Source organism: Pteropus medius, unplaced genomic scaffold, assembly GCF_902729225.1.
Source record: "Pteropus medius unplaced genomic scaffold, Ma_sr-lr_union100, whole genome shotgun sequence".
NCBI lineage: Eukaryota > Metazoa > Chordata > Mammalia > Chiroptera > Pteropodidae > Pteropus > Pteropus medius.
The window spans coordinates 7,070,698-7,081,518 of NW_024340696.1; positions in this window are offsets into that span (position 1 = coordinate 7,070,698).

Consider the following 10,821-nt stretch of genomic DNA (forward strand, 5'->3'; position numbering starts at 1 on the left):
AACATATATTTCAGTCTTGCTTTTTTATTCAGTCTGATATTCATTTTAATTATTCCTTAGTCTGTTTATAATTAATGTAATTATCAATGTGGTTGGTTTTGAGTTGGCCATGTTAGTATTTGTTTTCTACTTGTCCCTTTTGTTTTTTGTTTTTTTTGCTGTCCTGTTCCTGACTTCTTCTGGATTAATCAATTTTTTGAGACTTTTATATTATTTTCTCTATTTCTTTCTTGGCTTTCCACCATTTTGTTATTTGCTCTATGGTTCAAAATTTATATTCTTACCTTATCAAAGACCATTCAGAGTAATATTATCTACCACTTTACACATCTTACTTCTGACACTGTATGCTCCCTAATTCTTAACGAAGCTTCTCACTTAAAATAGAATACTATTTACCTACTATCCTTTATTTTTGTATCATAGTGATATGTTTTGCATCTCCATCTGATATAAAGCCTGTCTTACCAATAATTTTCTTTTAACTTTACGAAATCAATCTACTTGTAAAGAAATTACAAAAATAAAATCTCCATCTTTTATATTTACCTACTTGTTTATAATATCCTATATTCTTCATTTCTTCATATAGATTCTATTTTCTTTCTAGTATTATTTCTCATGGTTACTTATAAGAAATCAATAATCATTTGGCCTGTAATTTTCTTTTCTTGTAAAATCTTTGCATGATTTTGGTATTAGGGTAATGCTGATCTTATACAATGAGTGTTCTCTGTGCTCTATTTTCTGAAAGAGATTATAGAGAATTGGTAAAATTTCTTCCTAAAGTAGTAGAATTCTCCAGTGAACCCATCTGGGCCTGGTGCTTTCTGTTTTGAAAAGTTATTAACTATTGATTCAATTTCTTTAATAGATATAGACCTATTCATATTATCTATTTCTTCTTATTTGAGTTTTGGTAGATTGTGTTTTTCAAGTAATTGGTTCACTTCATCTATGGCAAAAAATTTGTGGGCATAAAGTTGTTCATAGTATTTCTTTATTATACTTTTAATGTCCATGGGATCTGTGAGATGCCTTCCTTTTTATTTCTGGTATTAGACATATATATGCTCTCTCTTATTTACTTTTTTAGTTAGCCGGGCTATGGGCTTATCAATTTTATTGAAATTTTCAAAACATAGTTATTGGTTTTCTTGATTCTCTCTGACAATTTTCTTCCAATTTCATTGATTTCTGCTTGAACTTTTATTATTTCTTTTCTTATGCTTTCTTTGGGTCTAATTGTTCATTTTTTTCTAGATTCTTAAAGTGAAAACTTGGATTACTGATTTTATATCTTCTTTCTTTTTCAATATATGCACTCAATGCTATAAATTTCTCTCTAAGTGCCACATTTGCTGAATCCCACAAATTTTAGACAATTGTATATTTTTTTCATTTAATTCAAAGTATTTTTAATTTCTATTGAGATTTGTTTTTTGATCCATGGATTATTTAGAAGTATGTTGTTTAATATCCAAGTATTTGGGGATTTTTCAGCTATATTTCTGTTACTGATTTCAAGATTAATTTCACTGTGGTTTGAGAGCAAACATTGTATAATTTATGATCTTGAAATTTGTTTAAGTGTGTTTTATGGCCCAGAATATGGTCTGTCTTCATGAATGTTCCATATAAGCTTGAAAAGAATGTATATTCTGTTATTGTTCTATGAAGTCATCTATACATGTCAATTATATCTAGGTGATTGATGATTTTTTTGAGTACAACTATATTTTTATTGATTTTCTGCTTGTTAAAACCGTTCATTTCTCATAGAAGACTGTTGAATTCTCCAACTATAATAGTAAATTATCTATTTCTCCATGCAGCTTAATCAATTTTTTGTATCATGTTATTTTGACACTGTTTTTAGGAGCATATATGTAAAAGAATATTATATCTTTTTGTAGAATTGACCTTACCCATTATGTAATGCCTCTCTTTATCTTTGACAACTTTCCTTGCTCTAAAATCTGCTCTATCTGAAATTAATATAACTACTCTCACTTTTTTTTATTATTGTTAGGACGATATATCTGTCTCCATCTATTTACTTTTAATCTATATGTGACTATATTTAAAGTGGGTTTCTTGTAGATAACATGTAGTTGGGTCTTGCTTTTGGCTCCTCTCTAAAAATCTTTGTTGTTTAATTGGTGCATTTAAATTATTAACAATTGAAGTGATTATAGATGTACTTGGATTACTATCTACCATATTTGTTATTGTTTTCTATTTGTTATACTGTTCTTCGTTCCTATTTTTTGTATTCTTTTTTTCTGCCATTTTTGGTTTTAATTGAGTATTGTATATGATTCAATTTTCTCTCCTTTGTTAGCATATAAGAAACATATCAGATATATATCAGATATATGTATATGTATATATGTACATATAAATATATATACAGAAATATTTTTTTCTTTTACTTTTTTTAGTGGGCAGTACACATTTACAAGTAATTCAAGTCTAAATTACAAGTAATTTAAAGTAATACTGTACCAGTTTGTGTGTAGTGTGAGTACTTTATGATAACAAAATAATTCTAATTCCTCCCTCTTGTCCTTTGTACCATTGCTGCCATACATTTCAGTTATACATAAGCATATATATATGTGTGTGTGTGTGTGTGTGTGTATAATTCATTAAACTACATTGTTGCTATTATTTTCAACAAACTATCAATTAAATATAAAAAAATAGAAGTTTTTATTTTACCTTTATTATTCCTTATCTGATGCTCTTTGTTACTTTATTTTTTATTTTTGATTTTCTGTAGTTTAATTATATGCTTAAGTATAGTTTGTTTTTCAGCATTTATCATGCTTGGTGGTGGGGGGGTCTCTGAATTTCCTTGAATGTGTAATTTGTTATCTGATATTAATTTGAGGGAAATTCTCAGTCAATATTGTTTCTAATATTTTTTTGTTCCTTTTTCTCCTTCTCCTTCCTCTGATATTTCCATTTTATGTATGGTACACTTTTTGTAGTCCCAGTCCTTGAATAGTCTATCCTGTTTTTTTCTTTTTTCTCAATTACAGTTGACATTCAATATTATATGTTATTACTTTCAGGTAAATAGCATAATGGTTAGACACTGTTATAACTTACAAAGTGATTCCCCTGTAAGTCTTGTATCCACTTGGCACCATACATTGTTATTACAATATTATTTACTATATTCTCTATTTTGTATTTGGCATTTCTGTGACTATTTTGTAACTACAGATTTGTACTTCTTAACCCCTTCACCTTTTTCATCCATCCCCCAGCCTCCTTCCCATCTGGCAACCATCAGAATGTTCTCTGTATCTATGAGTTTGTTTCTATTTTGTTTGTTCATTTATTTTATTTTTTTAGATTCCACATATAAGTGAGATCATATGGTATTTATCTTTGTCTGGTTTATTTCACTTAGCATAATACCCTCTAGGTATATCTATGTTGTTGCAAATGGTAAGATTTTATTCCTTTTTATGGCTGAGTAATAATCCACTGTATAATGCACCACCTTTTCTTTATCCAGTTGTCTATTGATGGACATTTAGATTGCTTCCATGTCTTGGCTATTGTAAATAATGTGACAATGAATATAGGGATGCATATATCTTTTTAAATTAGTGTTTTGGATTATTCAGATAAATACCCAGAAGTAGAATTGCTGGATCATAAAGTAGGTTTATTTTTAATTTTTTGAGGAACCTCCATACTGTTTTCTATGGTGGTTGCACCAATTTGCAATCCCACCAACAATGTATGAGGATTCTCTTTTCTTCACATCCTTGCTAACACTTATTGTTTGTTGATTTTTGATGATAGCCATTCTGACAAGTATGAGGTGCTATCTCACTGTAGTTTTAATTTGTATTCCTCTGATGATTAGTGACATTGAGCATCTTTTCATGTATCTATTGGCCACCTGTATATGCTCTTTGGAGAAATGTCTATTCATTTCCTCTGCCCATTTTTAAATTGGATTGTTTGTTTTTTGGTGTGACATTATATGAATTCTTTATAAATTTTGGAGAGTAACCATTTCTTGGATATGTCCTTGGCAGATACCTTCTCCCATTCACTATATTACCTTTTTGTTTTGTTGAAGGTTTCCTTTGTTGTGCAAAAACTTTTCAGTTTGATATAGTCCCATTTGTTCTTTGTTGTTTGTTTGTTTGTTTCCCTGGCCTGAAGATGCATAGCCAAAAAAAAAAAAATTACTAAGAGCAACATCAGAGAGTTGACTGCTTATATTTTCTTCTAGGAGTTTTATAGTTTTAGGATTTACATTCAAGTCTTTAATCCATTTTGAGTTTATTCTTGTACGTGATGTAAGAAAGTGATCTAGTTTTTTTACCAACTTCACTTATTGAATAGACTGTCTTTTCCTTATTGTATATTCTTGCATCCTTTGTCATAGAGTAATTGACCATACAGGTGTGAGTCTATTTCTGGACTCTGTATTCCATTCCAGTTATCTATGTGTTTGTTTTTATGCCAGTCCCATGCTGCTTTGACTACTATAGCCTTGAAGTATAGTTTGATATCAGGTATTCTGACACCTCTAACTTTGTTCTTTCTCAAAATTGCTGTGGTTATTCAGGGTCTTTTGTAGTTCCATATAAATTTTAGGATTATTTGTTCTAGTTTTGTGAAAAATGCCATTGGTATTTTGATAAGGATTGCACTGAATCTATAAATTGCTTTGGGTAGTATGGACATTTTAAGAATAATTCTCCCTATCTATGAGTATGGTATATGCTTCCATTTATTTATATTCTTTTCGATTTCTTCATTGTCTTATAATTTTTTGAAAACAGGTCTTTTACCTACTTGGATAAATTTATTCCTAGGTATTTTATTGTTTGGGTTGTTTTTTAGCCTTTTTTCCTCTTTGCTTTTAAGTTTTGGCAGTTTCTATTGGGATATCCTCAAGCACAGATTCTTTTCTTAGCTGTGTTTAGTCTACTAATAAGCTCATAAAAGGCATTCTTCATTTTTGTTACAATGTTATTGATCCTTAGCATTTCTTTTTGGTTGTTTCTTTGAATTTCCATCTTCCTACTTACATTGCCCATCTGCTGTTGCATACTATCTACTTTATCCATTAGAGCTCCTAACTTATTAATTACAGTTGTTTTAAATTTCTGGTCTAATTTTATATCTCTGTGTTATATGAGTCTGATTCCGATGCTTGCTCTTTGAACTGTGTTTTTTTTCTTTTTAGTATACCTTGTAATTTTTTCTCAATAGCTAGACATGATGTGCTGTGTACAAGGAACTGCTGTAGATAGATAGGCCTTTGGTAATGTGATGGTAAAGTGTCAGGGAAGGGACAGTGTTCCCGTCTTATGATTAGGTCTCATTTTTTCAGTGAGCCTGTGCTTCCAGACTGTGAACTTCATAAGTGCTTCTTATTTATTTTCACCCCTTATTTGAAACAGAATAAGTAGAGTTGGCTGTAGCTGGAGATTTCCCTTCTCCTGCGTGGAAGGCTAGAGGGAACTGGAGTTGGGTATTTCCCTTTCTCAAAGTCGGTTGGGGTCTGATAATACCCCAGCAGATTAGGCTCTGGTAAATTAGTTTTCTCTTAAGGTGGGCCTTGTTAAGATGAACAGTATGCTCTGTTGTACTGCAAAATGGTACCTTTTCCCCTCCACCTGCCAGAAACAGGAGGGATTTTTTCTCTGATATTCACTACAAGAAACTGGACTAGCTCCTATAGGCAGAACTCACAAGAGAATGAGAGCTCCCAAATGACTGGGTCCTCCTGCATTTTTAATCTCTATGAATTGTCTATACTTAACTACTGGCAGTTTGTCTATTACTGCTAGGTTTTCCTAACCCATCACTGGTTCCTGCAGAAAGTTTCTGCTTGAGTCCAATGAAAATATAGAATGCTTCTTCCAGTGCACCTAAAATCATTCAACTTTCTCAAAAGCTACAAATCTTTTAAAATTTTTAATATTTCAGTTCAATTCTGTCAGGTAAAATGCATTAACTGTTTTAAGTGTAAAGATTTGGAGCATAGAGCAGGTCCTCAAATAATGTCATTTTGTTCATCATTGTTTCATTATAATGTTTATGAGATGCCTTAGGAACTTAATTTTTATTTATATCTATTAGCCTCTGACAAAATTGGTTTCGTTATACATCCTTTCACTGAAATTCCAAGAACATATCAATGATGTTAAGTGGTATACTTACTGTACACCATAATCATAGCTAAAATCTTTTAGTCTTAAAACAGAATTTACTACTTTCTTTCCTACTGTGTTTCCTCAGGAGGTTCCATGACAACAGCTGAAATTAATATAATGTGCATTAATTAATTTTGCCACGATTAGATCATATAGGTCAAATGTCTAAGGGGGCATATGCCTTTGTAAAAAATAATATAATTCAAATAATATTTGCTGGTAAAAGTACCCAATATTTTTTTTGTTATAGAAGGCCAGTATGTCCTCTCAAAGATATGAGAATATTTTTTTCTTTCAAACATTTCATGATCCTCATAGGATCAACATGTAAATATATAGCATGTACACATACTATATATCAAAAGACAGTATTGCAGGTCTTCAGAAAGGTAGTCTACAGCATAATAATAAAGGCAGATAGATGACTAATAAATTACATATTAGAAGAAATAAAGGCAATTTATTACACTTCTGAAAATAGAAATAGCAATAACAAACTTGAACTATATGATATCTTATAAGAAGATTTTAAGACATTATTATATAATTTTATTTTCATAAAAATCCTATAGTTGATATGCAATTGGATGAAGAAACTGAAGTAAAGTTTCTATACAAGTACACACCTAAGTCAAGAAAAAATTTGTTTTTAGGTCTAGTAAGGTCACACAGCTCCATGTTTAGTGCACTAAAGCCAATTAGAAAACATGAAAGATTGTATGCTCATTAAAAAATTCTTATCAAATTAACTATATTTTCCAGATGCTCAAGAACAAGAAAAACTTGATTTTTTTATTTGATGAATAGGTGGAACACATAGAAGGACAAAACAAAACAAAACAAAACAAAACAAAAACACATTTACTGATTGTTCTGATAATGATTCAGATTATGAAATTGATGACCAGGATTTAAATAAGATTTTGATTGTAACTCAGACGCCACCTTATATAAGAAACATCCTGGAGGAAATCAAACAGGCAATCACATGTCTTTGGCAAAAATTACATGTCAACTTGCTGAAGTTATCAATAATGGTTTATATTATTATAAATAGTATCTATAGTTGTAAGATGAAAACATACACATAGCCACAAAGATAAAAATAATAAGACCCTTTCTCATAAGAAGGAATAAAAACTGAATTCATAGGAAAAAAATTCTTAATTATCTGCTGTAATCAGAAAACAGAACATGATAGATGACATGTTCTAGCACTAAGCCAAAATGACCTCCTTCCTGTAGGCATAGCATATGTATTTTAGGGAGAGAACTGTAAAACTTAATGGTTTAGAAACTTCTAATAGAACTATTTATATGTGGAAGAATCATAATAACATACTCCCAAGGCATATTCATTCTAATAGAAGATTTAAAAAATAAATATACATCATAAACTAATTCTAGTGATTTGCATTATCATAAAATTAATTTGATCATTACAATTATTATGAATTTATTAATATTCATAAATAAATATTTCAAACAATATGAAGTGATTGTTTATTCATCTTCTTCTCTTCAGCATCTTCTTCAGCAGGTTTAAATATTATCCTTTACTGAATTTCCCTAAGCAATGAAGCAGGCATTTACTTAAGAATCAGCCTAAAGAAACAAAGATTTACTTACTTGCATTGCCAATTTACATTTATTTGTCCTATTACACCAAGGAAAATAACTGTAACAAGAAATTAATATAGTTCTCTACACAGAAATCTAAACTATAGTTGCTGTAGTTTTTTTTTTTTTTTTTTTTTTTGGTAAGACACTAATATATCTTATTTTAGCTTTCAGAATGGTAATTAACTTACTCACAGTTAATAGTTTGACACACTTTATTTTTTTTCCGTGGTACCTGAAATAAGTGAATAAAACAGTACTTCTCTCCATAATTGCCTTGTAATTACTTTGTAAGCTTTAAGCATTTACATTTTATCAGCTACAGAAGTAATTACATAATTCTACATGTTCTTTAAATTCCACTTGTTTGGCTTATTTTGTTGCAATTTAATCTTACAGCCATTGCTCAAAGAGGGAAAAACCTAATGAACAAACAAACAAAAAAACCCCCAAACAATAGATGTCCCAATATCATTTTACCCTACTCAATGAATCATTTTCTCTGCTCATCATTTTCTTGATATTAATTTTTGAATGGTTTTCTTTCTCATCAATTTGTTTATGAGATTGGTAATGACAGGATTACAAGATTATTATCTTTTTGAATATTTTACCAGGGGGAGGTATTATTGTCTATATATACTTATTTTAGTATATATTTATTTTAATATAGGTACTCTACTTTAGTATAGATACTCTTTGTTACATTCATCATGATCATTATTGTCTCACACTGGGGCCAGATTCTTGGACATGCTTTCTGTATAATCTCACAGTGCCCAATGCTTGTTTAATGCTCTGCTGTTGCTGTATTGAAATTCTTAAAATTATTGAACATGGAGTCTGCATTTTCATTTTACTAGGCTTCAAAATTTTGTAGCCGGTCTTCTCCACACACACACACACACACACACACACCACTTTTACACACACACACAACACAGACTGAGTTGGCTTGGATTACTATAACAAATTACCATATACGGGGCTTAAACAACAAACATTTGTTTCTCAAAGTTGTGGAGACAGGAAAGTTTAAGATAACGGTGCCAGATTTGGTGCCTGGTGATAGCCCTTATTTTGGTTTGTAAATGACCACCTTATTGCTGTAATCTCACTTGATGGTGAAGAGAGATCATCTCTTCATTGCCTCTTTTTATAAGGGCGCTAATCCATTCATGTGGGTAGTGCCCTCATGTCCTAATTACCTCCCAATTACCTTCAAATTACCATCACATTGGGAATTAGGGCTCCAACATGAATTTTTGGAAAACACATTCATGTCACAGGACATATACACACACTAAATGTTATATGCTATTATGCTTATGACATGAAGTTCAGTATTGATTAAATTAGATTTAAGAAAATAGAATCCTGTGTTGCTCTTATACCTATATTGTGGATTCATAAGTAAATATTTCAAACAAGTGACTTGCTAACCTATGCTCCTACTGTTGCTCCAAAAAAAAATAAAATAAAATAAAAGAGAGTAAATAGAAGGGAGGAAGGAAGGGAGAAAGGAAAGAAGGAAAGCTTTTTTTTTTTACTTGATTTGGTCCAACTTATACACAGATAAGTGAACTGAGCCCAAACTCAGGCAAAATATACACAAACCCATTGGGCTTTAACATATAGCTTTAGTGCCCATATCAAGGCATTGGCCTGAGATACTTTGATTTTTACTCTAAGTCACATAGTAAAAAGCCTTCCTTCTATGTTCTCATGATAATTTAGTGAATTCAAAAAATTTATGTAATTTTAATGGGAGCTCTTTGTGCTCTTACAGAGAAGCATAAACAAAAATTGGTTACTTTGCATCTCTACACAGTATTACTTATACTGATATTGTTGCATAAATACTGAGACTGAGGTGTGGCACAAGCAAGTTTCTATACACACACACACACATGCACACAGACGCACATATATTCCCTTCTCTCTACTGTTGCTTTTGGCACTTATTCTGCATCTAAAATATATGACCTAAGTTTCACTTTTCATAAATTTCCTCAAAAGTTCGAATGAGTAGAGAAGGGGGTGTACATTTAAACTTCTAGAAAATAAACTTCAAAGCATGTGCACAATTCTGCTGCATCTTGTGTGATGTAAATACCCTTCAAAAGAAATAGGGTGGTGTCTATACAGGTATGATAGTACCTGCCTATTATCTTGCCTTTTATACTTGTCAGCTGGATCTGTTATTTTTACTTTGTGTGCCCCAAATACTTTATGGGGTTGGGATGTGATAGGAAAAAACCTAAGGCTAGTCTCGCTCACTTAATTTTAAGATATTCTATTGACCTGATGGTGCCTATCACCAAAAAGGATGAAAATTTATTATGCTATGTCTTAAAGCTGAATTTCCATGAAGCTTTCCTAGGCCAGGCCCTTTTCTCTGTACTACATTATTTTCTTCAATATCTTCCCATTTTTAATTGCATAGTAAAATAACCATAATATTCTTTTGGAGACTTTAGCATGTGATGATTTATTTTATTAAAAAAAAAAACTAGAAAAATCCCAATGATCACCCCTTCTATAAGCCATTAAAAAAAAAAAAAAAAAAAATTAGTTCTGCTTGTAGGCAAAAATAGAGGAAAAGAATTGGATTTACCTATCTGCTTGCCCCTTCTCTCCCTCCAAAAAAAGAAGTAGGGGGGAAGGGAGGAAAGGAAAATGAAAGAAAGGGAGAGAATGTATAAAACACTGATTTATAAGACACTGGAGGTCAGTCAACAAAGAAGAATGATAGTCCTCCCTTTGTTGTAGGAAAAAAATGAGGAGATGGCCCTAGCTCACTGTCCAGAGATTGTTCCACAGCACAAGAAGGGCTAACTCAGGAGAATCTTTAGGATTCTTAAGCTGAGGAAATGGATCTGAGTGTCTGTGGAGACAAAGGAAGTTAAAATTCTCAGGGCACAGTTCAATGGAGAGAAATGCAGAGAGAGAGGACCACAGAAATTTACAAAATGATTTTTCTTGAGCATGAAGCAGAGTA